General features: G+C 38.6%; 1 long non-coding RNA gene across 3 annotated transcripts; it reads right to left on the reverse strand.

Annotated features, from left to right (window-relative positions):
- Nucleotides 1-811: 811 nt before the first annotated feature.
- Nucleotides 812-3,743, reverse strand: LOC147623464 (uncharacterized). Of its 3 annotated transcripts, none has more exons than XR_015269416.1 (3): nt 2,516-2,729; nt 1,969-2,035; nt 812-1,831 (listed from the first exon to the last, which is right to left on the reverse strand). It is a non-coding gene; the product is annotated as an uncharacterized LOC147623464 (long non-coding RNA). The 3 variants fall into 3 exon arrangements; XR_015269419.1 differs by having other exon boundaries at nt 812-1,849; XR_015269418.1 differs by lacking the exon at nt 1,969-2,035 and having other exon boundaries at nt 2,516-3,743.
- Nucleotides 3,744-14,686: the final 10,943 nt, after the last annotated feature.

Raw genomic sequence — 14,686 nt, forward strand, 5'->3', positions numbered from 1 at the left:
TTGTTCTTGAATAAATTCTTGATCAATACAATCAATGAATACAAATGACAAGGCAACAAGGCACAAAAAGAAACCCTGCTTATACATCCCCTCATATTGCTAATGCTGACATTTGTCCTTTCTAAAGCCTATTGTTAATTGTTTGAAGTTCTCGACCAAGACATAGTTCACGCCTAGTTCAATTGCAGCTTTCATTCACAAAAATATAAGATACCCTTGGAGAGAAAGAGAGAGAAAAACCTCTACTTTGGTTAAATTTCAGAGAAAAACCTCTACTTTGGTTAAATTTCAGCTCGACCCAAGCTTGCTACATTTATGCTACTTATTTGATGTAGAGTCATGTGATCTTGACAATCTTGTGTAGAATGATGAAATCCAAAGAAACTACACAATTCCACTTGCTATGGAATGGATGTACACTTCCCCTTTGCCATTGAAGCAAGAGATTCTGGTACTACATCTATTGGCAGGTAGTGAAGCAAGAACAAGACTCGATTGCACAATGAGAGAGTGTGGTATTGTGAGAGAAAATTGACTTATATACAAGGCCATAAGTATTCACATGCACTTAAACAGTGGTCGATCAGGCGTTCAAGGATCCTTATTGCATATACAATGCTTAATCTCATAATAATTGCATAAATACATTCACAGGAGATTCATCCTAGCTTGCTACCACATGCTCTTAATCATAGTTGTCTACGAAACTAGTCCCACTCATGAGATACGTAAAATATGGTACGGTACAAAACTATACAAACGAAACTTTTTTTTGAATGGTCGTTTTTTTTGTTGACTTTTTTTATGTCCATTTTTTTTCTTCGTGTTTTGTTTTACTATTTTTTACGATAGTTTTTTTCCTTCATGTTTTGTTTTTCTTATTTTTATGGCCGTTTGGGAAATGGGGGCTTTCTACCTTGCCACCTTCACTCAACTTTGCATCTCTAAATGTGTACAAATATCAATTTTTCAAGTGTTTTTTAAGTCGACCTTACCTCTATCGAACTTATTTTTTCGAAATAAAAAGTCTCGTACCGGTACCGTTTTTTCGTACTGACAACTATGCTCTTAATGTTAGGATTGTGCATCTCAGTGTTATGGGACTCTGCCTATTTTATGGGCTTTTATGCTATTATAAAAGGTGATCTTGTCCACAAGCTCTCTCTCCTTTGCTCCCTCCCTCTCTGTTGTTTTATCTACGCTTCCGCCTGTGCATACTCCAACATGATTAAGTATTCCATCAGACCATTACATGCGCATATCCAAGTTGTAGATTTGGACACTGTCACTTCATAGCTTGATTGTATATCGTATTGGTGTGTCCGTCTTTTCCCTTTGATGTAGAATACTAGTGGTGGCAATTGTTAATAATCATTTGTTGTCTGTCTCATAACCTAACTCATGTTTTCTAGACAAGGTAGTCACTCAGCTCAACAAAGAGATTCCACTTATGCTAGTTCTACAATTGGTTGGGCTTCCCCTCATAGGAAGAGGTCTCAAGATTGAAGGCCTTGGTTAGCAAATGGAAAAAACACCTACAATAAGATAACACAAGAACCATTGATGTTTTCAAATTGCATCTTCTAAATTATCTACGACTGAATAAAGTGTATCAGCTTGATGGGCACCAAATACAGAGCACCTATAAGGATTCAATGATCGCATCTTTATTGACAAAAACCTACTAATAGTGTGTACCTAAAGCAAAGAACAATTAAGACTTTGTTTCGAAAAATTAAGATGAGATCTGCTAAATCGTTATGCGCATCTGTATATCATTAAAGAGAGACTAACCTTTTGATGAGATAAGCAATGACCCACTTTTGGAGACCTGCACATGACACGCTCACTTAATACAAAAAAAATAAGTGAGTTTGCACAGCATGATTGTTCCATGTAATAACAATAATAAACACAAAACAAAACAAAAGCGAAAAAAAAACACACACACATCGACTACTAATTTACCCATAGCTCCGTCAGCCCAATGTATGTATACAAAGCCCCTGATAGCAAGTTGATTTGTTCTGGAGCTCTGTAAAGACCATTGTCTCTTGTTCACAATTTGCCATAGAAATGCCAGCTTATAATTTATAAACTATTCTGATAGTATTGACTGTTATCACTTCCTTATTTGGATGGTTGTGTCTCTTGCTATTTCCTTGAAATACTCCTAGGCAAACCCATATGTTTTTCTCTCAACAAGAAACTTGATTTTACTGCAAAGTTGAGTGAGTAATTCTTATGTATTGACAAACAACTACAACCTGGTCAAACCCTCTCAGGGCTCCTTTTGCTCTTCAATTTTACTGCCTTACCAAGGGTGTCTAGTGCGTTATTTTTGGGCTGAAGCAATAGCATCCGAAAATTATATTATGAACATAACCCCCACTGCACAGTTCATGGCATGAAACCCACAAGTGTGTGGTTTCAACAACTAAACAAAATGCACCATGAAGACTCTCCCTCCCTGCAAAACAATTCAGGGGGGAAGAGAGAGTAGTTAATAGCTCACCAGATTGGCTCCCCGGCCTCTTGAACGCTCGTGAGGAGTCACGGGAGTTGACATGTTCTTGCTGGCCGTAGCAGAACTCTTCAATTTGAAGCAGACAAACTCTGTTTTTTCACATGCGATGAGTTACAAGCAGCTGAGCAATGGCTCTTTTACCTTCTGCAGCTTCTCGCTCCCTTTCTCACAAGTGCTTCATGTGTGTGGTTTCTTCCTGTTAACTTAGGGCCAATCATCTGTCTGCGAAGCAATGACTCCTCTCATTGAACTTACCATTTTTTTGAGCATTCGCGACCAGGCTAGTTCTGATGTGTGCCAGTTCTTTAGAAGAAATAATGGCTTCCCAAGAAGAATGTCCGTCTGAGCTTCTTGAAAGCATCAATTGCACTGGATGCAAACTCTGGTGATGGGGTAGAAACATCGAGAATCCAAAATTATTTAAGGTCGGCCTGATCTTGGACCAGCATTGCAGTTAGATCACAGGGATAAACCGGAGCTGGGGGGAGTAAAGCAGAGGTGAAATGCACACTAGAAAATGGCAAGGAAGCCCGGGCTTTAGAAATATGAGAAAGAAGTGGCCAAATGAAGCTACTACAGCCAAAAATCAGACAGCACTAGATCGAAAAATCAAATGAAGCCAGGGTAGAAAGATCGGAGAAAGCTAGGGCGAAACTTTCGAAGGGACTAGGGCACAAAATAGGTCACATGGTAGAGCAAAAATCAGAGAATGCTGGGGCAAAAATCAGAGAAAATTCCAGGTCGAAATTCAGAGAAAACTGGGGAAACTTTTTGAGGCAAAAACCAGAACAAGGTAGGGTAGAAAAGTTAAACAAAATGAAGGTGGAGCTCAGGGGTCCGGAAAAGAGAATGTGGTAGAGGGGGCAGAATGAAACGTGAAGGGAAAGGGGGATGATTGGCCAGAAGCCCCTGTTGCTGTTGTTGATGATGGTTGCTGTGAGCGACGGGCGAAGCATTTGCCTTATCTCTGCAATTAGCGGTGCGCGGAGTGCTTGTGCCTGCTCCAACAATGGAGTTTCGCGGCAATGCTTTCATGCCGTCCTGTTTACTCTCTCTCTCTCTCTGCGAGACTGCGTGTGTTTTTTGCTGCTGCTAAAGTGGGGGTTCCACCATAGCCAGAAAGCTTTGAGGTTTCATGGGAGGAGAGCTTAGTGCCTAGAAAGTGCTGTCACACATAAAAGCACCACCGCCTTCACACGCCACCTTCCAAATTAAGACAAGCACGTGCTGCCCCCTACGCCAAGCCCACTAGTCTGTCTGTCCTCTAGCCCTTTCTAACGTGTCACCTCGAGGCTTGTCCACATCATCCGCGCTGGAGCCTGCCATGTCACCCCGCTCTTTCTCCACGTCCTCCCCCGCTCCACGTCAGTGCAATTTTTAAATAATTTACTTTGAAAAACGTCACTGTATCTAAAGACGCTTTCTGGAAATTAACTGCCGTCATGCGTTTTTGTGTTGGGAATCTAGCTCGGTTTTTTATTTTTTTTCCTTTTTTTTTGGTTTTTTGAATTCTAAATGCATTTGCAATTCGAAACACGCACTATCATGCTTCCTTACAAGTATGTCGTTCTGAGGCACGTAGTAGTCGGTAGTGTGTGTAAGATTCCTCCCCAGCCTCTCAAGATGTCCAGCATCTTCCCTTTTAATCAAATCCTTCTTCAGAAATATAAAAGATCTTGTTTCTACTTATTTTGGCCTAGAGAGAGAAAATATTCTAGAGAGAAAAAATTCAGTTTTTAAATATTTTTGGATGAAAAAATATCTCTTCTTATTAAAATAAGTTCCCCTGAAACAAAAGTTCAAAAAGATTTCCAGAAGATGCATTAGAAATTAAGTATAATCTGTTCAAGAAGCCTTATCCTAGGGGTCCAGATTTTTAAAAATTTTTAAATTATGGTTTCTATGGACCAATAAGATTTATCCAAATGTAGGGAGGAGATAAATGAAAGAATAAAAGGAAAATCCCCAAAAATGAGTAAATACTCACATAAGATGTGAAGAGTTGACTAAGGACAAGGTTAATAGTTAAAAGAGAGAGATATTTAGAAGAAATGATGCATTTTTGACACCTCAGTATGGGGGAATTCCCCTCATGAAGGAGGGGCCTATTTCACATGTGTGGGAGAGTTTTAAACTCCCAAATAATGAGATATTCTTATCTCTCCTCTCTCCTGTTGTTGCAACTAGATCCAAAAAGTAGACTAAACTGACCCAAAAATGGTCAAAAATTGACCAAACTGATTTGGAAAATTCTAGAATCAGTTGGCTTGGTTAGAAGCTCACTTTTTCCTATAAATAGAAGCCTTTCCCTTTGTTGAAGCTTAATAGTGTTTTTGCACTGTTACCCTACTTCTCCCAAGAGCCAAAAACTGTGAATTTTCTCATAATTTATTAGTTTTTGACCTTCCCTCTTCTAAAAGATTGGTGGCCACTCTTGTTTCAAACAAGAGTAGAACCCTCAAACCATCAAGCCAAAGGAAAGCTCTCCATGTAAGTTGGAGATTCTTCTCTTTTCTATTCATTTTATGGTTTTTTTTATGATTTTTGTCTTCTCTAAAATGAAATGATGTTATGCCTCATTGAAAAAAGGCATTCCCCTCTCTTCTTTAGTAAATCCAACCCTTCTTTATCCTAGACGAATGATTAATGGATAAAATCAAGTTTTTCATAATGTTTTCCTTTGATAAGTAGAAAATGTTTACATTAGAATGATTTAAATACTCTTGGTGAACTTCTAATTAATTTTAGAGAGTTAAAAATTGAAAAATGGTCAGCCATACAAAGGAGGTTATGGCGAAATTTTTTAAAAAATTAGAAATAAGTATTATCTTTTATTATTCTAAAAGAGTAATCCTTACGGTTTCTATATTCTAAAAGTGTCATTTTCATGCATAGAAGATGCATTTTGATTATTTGCATAAAAGAATAATTTATATTATGAAAGTGTTACTTTCATCAAAATAGATTTTGATGCATAAAAGAAATTTATTTTTATTATAAAAGTGTTACTCATATTGATTTTTATGCATAAAAGGATGCATAAAAGAAATTTATTTTTATTATAAAAGTGTTACTTTTATCATATTGATTTTTATGCATAAAAGGATGCATAAAAGAAATTTATTTTATTATAAAAGTGTTACTTTTATCATATTGATTTTTATGCATAAAAGGATGCATAAAGAAATTTATTTTTATTATAAAAGTGTTACTTTTATCATATTGATTTTATGCATAAAAGAAATTTATTTTTATTATAAAAGTGTTAGTTTTATTATATTGATTTTTATGCATAAAAGGATGCATAAAAGGAATTTATTTTTATTATAAAAGTGTTACTTTTATCATATTGATTTTTATGCATAAAAGAAATTTATAAAAGTGTTACTTTCATCCTAAGTGATTTTTATGCATAAATGGATGTATAAAAGAAATTCTTAAAAGAGTGATTTTCATCACAAATGAATTGTATGCATAAATATATGCATAAAAGATAATTTTTTTATATTAAAAGCATAAATGATTTTTATGCATAAATGGATGCATAAAAGAAATTCTTAATATTAAAAGATTGATTTTTATCATAAATGATTTTTATGATGATAAAAGTGTGACTTTCATCAAAATTGGATTTTATGCATAAATAGATACATATAGATTTTTTTTATTTAAATAAGGGTTCTCTTTAATCCTCTATTTGATTTTCGCAAAAATTGAAAAAATGAATAAGTAGATAATTTGTGAGAGGAAATTCTACCATTTCATATTCATTAAGATGGTAATGAGAAAATTCAAATAAACTATCGAAGTCGGAGATCGAGATAAATGATTATTTTATTCCTCATAGGAATTCATGTTTAGTTTAGAAATCTATAAGCAAATATTCAACGAATGAAATTTAGAAAAAGAGAAATTGAAATATTACCTTTCGAGAAAGATAGTTTAGGAAGAATCTTTCGAGACTCAAACTCTGATTCAGACTATTGATCAAGGCCTAATTCCTTCGTCAGTTTCAATCAATGATGATGTGCCCAATTCAGGGAAAAGGCACTCAAATCACCCATCGAATCTAAAACTAAGTTAAGACTTTTGATTTTGATTTGAGGATCAAGTTAACAGAATTCGAGGAATTCTGTTTGGAATTCAGACCTGGATCTAAAAGTATTGGGATACAGATTTAAGATTTATTCATAGTATTCAATCAAAATCAGAACTGAAAACTTGCATAGAAACCCTGTTTTCTTAAAAGACTGTCTTACGCCAGAATGCTGGAGGGAGCATGTGGCATACGTGTTTATCTAAGGGAAGTTCGGTTGCAATAGCTGGCGGGGAGTGTTCAAACTCATGCGGCAAAGCCTGCCAAGGTCTTGACCAGCCTTGGTATGGTTAAAATGGTGCACTTCCGGTATGATGGACGAGGGCCGACAAAGCAGTCCGTGAGTGAAGTGCCAAGACACCTAAAGAGGATCCTGGAGGGTTCTGACCAGGAGATGCACGGGCTCGCGGTGCCAAGGACACCCATGCGTATGTCGTGGAAGATATATATGTATGATGATGAGAAATTTATTGTAATCTATTACTGGATCTCAATGTTGACCTGCTGGTCTCAATGGAGAGTCCGGAGTGATACTGTGTTGTGAGAAACAAGGATTGAATGGAAATTTTGAGTTGTGATATCTGTCAATGGATTGTTTTATAAATTAAAGTTTAAAGAGGAGTGTGTATCTGTTTTCTAAAGCAAAAGTTAAGAAAGGCATTCAATTATGGGTGGGTGAGTACTTGTTTAGTTCTACGGATTCCAGTGGTAGGGTGGTGGCTAACCCATGGGCCGGATGGGGTTAGGCTGGAATCAGTGGAGTTTTAATAATCAAACTGAAAAATCTTAGGATTACGCTAGGATTCGAGTAGTTAGTTAATTCCCTGATAAATTTCTCAATTGAGTGGATCAACGGCTGTGCCTGATCTTGATTAGGAAAAAAGCGTTGAATTTGCTTAGATGATCAAATTATATCAGTGATAGTTTCCTTCTATCTGGGTTATTCAGGTGGAGGATAGTTTAGATTTTGATCTCGTTAGAAAACTCGTTAAGAAAAATTCAAAAAGGTGGAATCATCCCGGCTTTCCGAGCATGGAAAATTTTATCGGTTTCGGTTTTCGGACAGCTGGTATCAGAGCGCTGTTGTAAATTTAAGTAACATTAGCAAAAATTACCTAAATTTTTAATAGAAATCTGGGAAAGAAATGTCGAACCTATCTGGAATTCCTGGACTCTCTCAGAGTTAGGATATGATAGCTTTTGCATTTGATCACCTCATCAACTCTGCTACGACTCGAATGAGCAGAGTGAGACTCGCTCGCCATTTTGAGTCTTTACTTTCTTGATCCTCTTGAGCGACATCGGTATATGTGGTTCTATGGAGGACGGTGTATTAATATCAGTACCAGTCAGCGCCAGAGGCTCAGGTAAAATATTTCCTTGGCCATGATTCTGATAAGACTAGGGCTTGTTCAGCATGTTCAACTCTTTGATCATTCACCCAGGAACTTCAGAACTTCATGCCAATTTTTTAGACTTCTTAGCGGCTTTATCCCTAGAAATAGAATTACAGGACCTCTTTGTGTAAAGAATCGTGTGTACCATGGTATGTCTTCTTCACAGTTTCGCTTCTTTATACGATTACGGCTGAGGCAGTGATTCTGGAGCCGAGCTCCTCTATGTACATATTGCAACTTTTATATAAATATAGAAATGTTTTCTGGAGAAAAATTCCCTGTTGTATAAGTGATTGTTTACGGACGATCTGATAAAGAAAAATCTGTTATTGGACATATGTCATAGATCTCCAATAAGATCATTGTCTTGTTTAAGAAATTGTTTTTCCGAACCTCTTAAGTCTTAGAATCTTGTGAATGATATCAAAATAAAAATTTAATAATATATAAATTTTTGGCAGAATCATGAGACGAAGAAACCGTGGTCGTCAGCCAAACCCTCTCGCTGAAGATGACGAGCTTGACCCTGATGTTCGCAAGGCTCTTCATAGGACTCAGCCAGGACCCTTCAAAGGAGAAGGGGAGAACCTGGGCGAGGATGTGGAGAAATGGATGGAAGCCATGGAAGAATATTTTGACGTCACAGGCTACAATGAGCGGAGAAAAATGGCTCTTGCCAGGTTGAAAATAGTGGAAACAGCCAGAGTAGCATGGAGGAACCACTATGACACCAACCGTCTGGACATAAATACTCTGTCCTGGAACGACCTAAAAACCTATTTAAGAAAGAGATTTTGTCCCCCTGGATTTTTGGAAATCAAAATGAACAAATTCTTAGAGCTAAAGCAGGGGAGCAAAACCATTGAAGAATATCACCAGGCCTTTGCTCTTCTACTCAAATATTCACCACCTCTAGATGAAGAACAACTCATGGCCAGGTTCATTCGGGGAATGAACGAACCCTTGGACACACTGGTCAAAAATGCCAAGCCAGTGTCCATGGCTGAAGCTGTAAGAATGGCAAAGGATTTTGCCAAAGCCTTTGTAGTAAAGGTCCCGTCGAAGCCTGCACCCTCTAACTTTGAAAGATTCCAAGCCCAGGGAAGTACTTCAAACTTTCCACCCCCAAAGAGGCAACAAGGTCCCAATCAGAATCAGGATGCAAGAAGATTCCGAAGTGAAGGAAGACCCTTCCCCCAAAATAGTTTCTCAGGAGCCCCACCTCTTTCAAGAAATCAGAGGGATGAGCTCAGAAGTGAAAACCGATGTTTTGGATGTCCTAGGTTTTGGTCACCAGTTGAAAGACTGCCCGACTCCTACCATGTCAAGGGGACAGGGAAGTCAAGGACCCCGAGTTCAGAGACCAACCCCTTCGTACCAGTTTAATCAGGGTCCGTCTCACCCAAGCCAGGGAAACCCCAGAAGAACTCCAGCTCAGCCATCTGCCTCTGTCCAAAGTAACCTCAAAACTCCTTCCCAGAACTGGGGCAACCAAAGAGAAAGAGTTCCGCCTCAGACAGCAACAGCCAGAGCAGTCACAATTTTAGATGTAGTAGAAGAGGAAAGAGGGCAGATCTATGCTGCAAATTAAAACCAAGGGCCTAACCGACAGTTCTCAGTCATCCATACTCCAGCAGAGTATCAAGGTAAGCCTTTTAAGCTTTTGATTGATTTAGGCAGTTCTCATTCATTCATTTCTCCTAGATGCTGGCGTAAGCTAGTCTTAGAACAGAAATCAGGGAAACCTATGCAAGTTGAAGTCACCTCAGACAGCAGCAGCCAGAGCAGTCACAATTTTAGATGTAGTAGAAGAGGAAAGAGGGCAGATCTATGCTGCAAATTAAAACCAAGGGCCTAACCGAAAGTTCTCAGTCATCCATACTCCAGCAGAGTATCAAGGTAAGCCTTTTAAGCTTTTGATTGATTCAGGCAGTTCTCATTCATTCATTTCTCCTAGATGCTTGCGTAAGCTAGTCTTAGAACAGAAATCAGGGAAACCTATGCAAGTTGAAGTCGCCAGTGGGAAGATTCTTTTCACTCACCATGAGACAGATCTTATCCAGTTTAATCTAGATGGTAATGTGACCGACTATCAATTCAAAGTCTTACCTCTAGGAGTTTTTGACGGGATCCTTGGAATGGATTGGCTCCACAAAAATCAAGCTGACATACACTTCCACAATGGAACCATTTCCTTCCATGACCTTCACGGGAACAAAGTTCAAGGAACTGGAGTTTCCGGATCCCCAAACCTTGAGTTAGTAAAAGCTTCTAGATTGCTGAAAGGACTGAGAAAGAAGCAGCAAATTTATCTTGTCAAAATGAATTTGGTAGACTCTAAGTTAAAAGCTAAAGAACCTGAAATGCCTCCAATTCGGGAAGTAGATCATGTGATAGAATTGACCCCTGGAGCTCAGCCAGTAGCCCTGCGCACGTATAAAATGCCAGTTCTTGAAGCCATCGAACTCAAGGAATAGATTAGGCAGTTGTTAGAACAAGGGTTTGTTAGACCCAGTGTTTCACCTTGGGGTGCGCCAGTTCTCTTTCAGAAAAAGAAAGATGGAACACTTAGACTCTGTGTGGACTACAGAGGTCTAAATTAGCTGACAGTTAAGAATAAGTATCCTATTTTTAGAATTGATGAGCTTTTGGACAGGCTAAGTGGAGCCCAGATCTTCACAAAGATAGATCTTAAATCAGGGTATTACCAGATAAGGATTAATGAGCAAGATATCCCGAAGACAGCCATCAATACTTGGTATGGGCATTATGAATTCACTGTCATGTCGTTTGGATTAACAAATGCCCCAGCTACATTCAATCGCTTAATGCAGGACATTCTCAGAGAATACTTGGATGATTTTGTTCCTGTTTTCTTTGATGATATTCTGATTTACTCAAAGAATGCAGCTGACCATGAAGCTCATGTCAGAAAAGTTCTTGAGATTCTAAGGAAGCACTAACTCTGCAAAAAAGAGTAAATGCACTTTCTCTGTCGACCATGTTGAATACTTGGGCTTTCTAGTATCAAAAGATGGAATTTCCCCAGATTTCGCAAAAGTCCAAGCAAACATAGAATGGCCTGAACCAAAGACAGTGAAAGAAGTCAGAGGATTCTTGGGATTGACTGGTTGGTATAGAATTTTTATACCAAAGTATGCTCTCATAGCTTCCCCCTGACTAATCTTCTCAAGAAGAATATTCCGTTTCAATGGTCTGCCAGGTGCCAGAGTGCTCTTGATAAGTTGAAAACCGCCTTGGTAACCAATCCCATTTTGAAGCTGCCAGATTTCTCTCTACCCTTTGAGGTAGTAAACTGATGCAAGTGGTTTTGCCCTGGGAGGTGCACTCATGCAAGAAGGTCATGCAATGGCCTATGAATCCCGAAAACTCAGAACGCATGAGAGGAATTATGCTGTCCACGCCCTGGAACTACTTTCAGTAGTATATGCCCTGAAGTTGCAGAGACATTACCTACTGGGTCAAAGATTCACTTTGATGATAGATCATCAGAGCTTAAAGTGGATCTTCACTCAGAAGGATCTCAACATGTGCCAAAGAAGGTGGATGCAGACCCTGTAGGAATTTGATTTTGAAATCAAGTACCACCCAGGCAAAGAAAATGTGGTAGCAGTTGCCCTCAACAGCAAAAAAGCCTCCTTGCTTGCAATTACTATAGTATCAAATCTCTTGATTTTTGAAGCAAGAGAGAAGATCACGCAGGTTAGATTCTTTGGCCCTATTGCTACCCTACTTATGCAGGAAAACAAAACTCCACAGGAGTTGAACAGAGTTCAAGGGTAGAGCCTGGATGATGGCATTATGTATTATAATCATAGGCTATGCATTCCCAATGATGAGGGAACCAAGGGTTAAATTCTGAATGAAGCCCATGACAGCCTTATAGCAGGACATCCAGGTTTCATCAAAACCTACATGTCTGTAAAGAATTGTTTCTTTTGGCCTGGTCTGAAAAAAGATGTACTGAATCATGTACGTCAATGTCTGACACGCCAAAAAGTCGAAGCTGAAAGAGTAAAAATGCCTGGGAAGTTACATCCATTGGGACATCCCCCAGATGAAGTGGGAATGTATCAGTATGGATTTTATTACTGGATTACCTTCAGTACAATCAGGTTACAACTCCATTGGACAGATGAAGTGGGAATGTATCAGTATGGATTTTTTATTACTGGATTACCTTCAGTGCAATCAGGTTACAACTCCATCTTCGTGGTAGTTGATAGACTAACCAAAGTTGCCCATCTAATCCCAGTAAAAGAAACCTACACTGCAGTGGATGTGGCCAGAGTGTTCCTCAAAGAAATCTTCAGATTGCATGGCCTACCCAGGAGAATAGTAAGTGATCGAGATCCCAAGTTTACTTCAAGGTTCTGGACTGCATTTTTCGAAGTAGTGGGAACTTTCTTGGATCTCAGCACAACTTATCACCCTGAGACCGATGGTCAAACTGAAAGGGTAAACCAAGTAATCGAAGATATACTCTGGTCATGTTGTGGTGGCAGCATGGAACCCAAGAACTGGCTAAGCTATCTACACCTAGTCAAGTTCGCCTACAATGCTTCGTATCACCGAAGTATCGGGATGAGCCCTTTTAAAGCTCTGTATGGACAAGATTGCTTAACTCCATTAACTTGGTCCGACCCATTGATTAGGGTTGAGATGTCCAGACAGATGCTTGATGACATGGAGCAGCAGATGCAGGCAATTCGTAAAGATATAAAAGTTGAAGCAGTATGCAGATAAGAAGAGGACAGACAGAGAATTCAAAGAAGCAGATATGGTCTTCATTCGAGTACGTCCCAAAAGAAGTTCTCTATCTCTTGGGAAGTACAAGAAGTTATCCCCCAGATATTGTGGGCCATATCTGATTACAAAGAAAGTAGGTGACTTAGCCTACGAGCCTTTTCTGCCTTCTCATCTCAAAGTTCATAATGTATTTCATGTAAGCCTTCTAAAGAAATATTTGCCAAGCCCAAATCATGTGCTTGATGATAAAATCCTAACCTCTTCAACCCAAGGGCAGATGGAACTCCAACCTGAAGAAATTCTTGATGTTCGAGAAAAGATTCTCAGAAACTCAGAGAATTATTGGTGAAATGGAAGTTCTAGACTTTTGAAGATACCACCTCGGAGAAAGAAGCCGAACTGTTGCGGGACTACCCCCAGTTTGCGAGATGAGGACATCTCGCGTTCTTCAAGTGGGAGAGAATGTAAGATTCCTCCCAGCCTCTCAAGATGTCCAGCATCTTCCCCTGTAATCAAATCCCTCTTCAGAAATATAAAAGATCTTGTTTCTACCTGTTTTGGTCTAGAGAGAGAAAATTTAATTTTTAAATATTTTTGGATGGAAAAATATCTCTTCTTATTAAAATAAGTTCCCCTAAAACAAAAATTCAAAAAGATTTCTAGAAGATGCATTAGAAATTAAGTATAATCTGTTCAAGAGGCCTTATCCTAGGGGTCCAGATTTTTAAAAAATTTTAAATTAAGGTTCCTATGGACCAATAAGATTTATCCAAATGTAGGGAGGAGATAAATGGAATAATAAAAGGAAAATCCCCCAAAAATGAGTAAATACTCACATAAGATAGAGTTGACTAAGGACAAGGTTAATAGTTAAAAAAGAGAGAGATTTAGAAGAAATGATGCATTTTTTACTCCTCATTATGGGGGAATTCCCCTCATGAAGGAGGCTCCACAAAAAAAAAAAAACCAATGCTGTTAGTGAGGTTTGAACTTGAGACCTGATGCAAACGCCCTAACTAATTAGGCTAGCACTTGTTGACTAGGCTTGATTTTCTGTCCTTGCTATACCTACGATCAACTTTGCAAGCACGCTTACTAACGATATGGCTCTTCACAAGGATGAAGGTTACACGTGAAAATGCACATCTTCCTCATCCAAAAATAAGGGTACTGAAAGAAAGGCACATTCATAGGCTAGGCGCCTCAAAACTATTAGCATAAGATGACTTTCCAAACATGCCTAGCCTAGCCCCAATGTGTAAAAGGGAGGAGGACACCCATTAGTTGTTACCAAACTAGCCCCTCCTAAGGCTCTTCTACATCACCTTTGAATGGGTGCGATTAAGTGCTTGAGTACACAAGACAAGGTTAGTGAGAGCATGTTCTAGAGTATCTCCTCTAAGGCATTCATTTTTAATCATGATTATTCAAGGCCTATGTTTATCACTTACATGGTTGCTTTCTTAACCTTACAATTATCTTCAAATTCAATGTAACTTAAGGCTTTGCCTATAACCCCTTCGTGGTTGCTTTACACTTATCTTCAAATTCAATGTGACTAAAGGCTTTACCTATAACCAACTAGGTCTACATGATTAAACAACCACAATGAACCCCTGCTTTCTCAACCTTACGCTTATCTTCTAAGTCAATGTGAGTTAAGGCTAACCAACTAGGTCTATATGATTAGTTAACCAATGAGCCCCTTGTTGGTCAATTTCTTAACCTTACATTTCTCTTCTACTTCAATATGAGTTAAAGCTAACCCACTATGTCTATATAATTAGTTAACCAATGAGCCCCTTGTTGGTTGCTTTCTTAACCAACCATGTCTATATAATTAATTAACCAATGAGCCCCTTGTTGGTTGCTTTCTAACCAACTATGTTTATATAA

This window comes from Cibotium barometz, chromosome 27 (assembly GCF_041138505.1).
Source record: "Cibotium barometz isolate CiBa-2024 chromosome 27, ASM4113850v1, whole genome shotgun sequence".
In the NCBI taxonomy this organism is placed as follows: domain Eukaryota; kingdom Viridiplantae; phylum Streptophyta; class Polypodiopsida; order Cyatheales; family Cibotiaceae; genus Cibotium; species Cibotium barometz.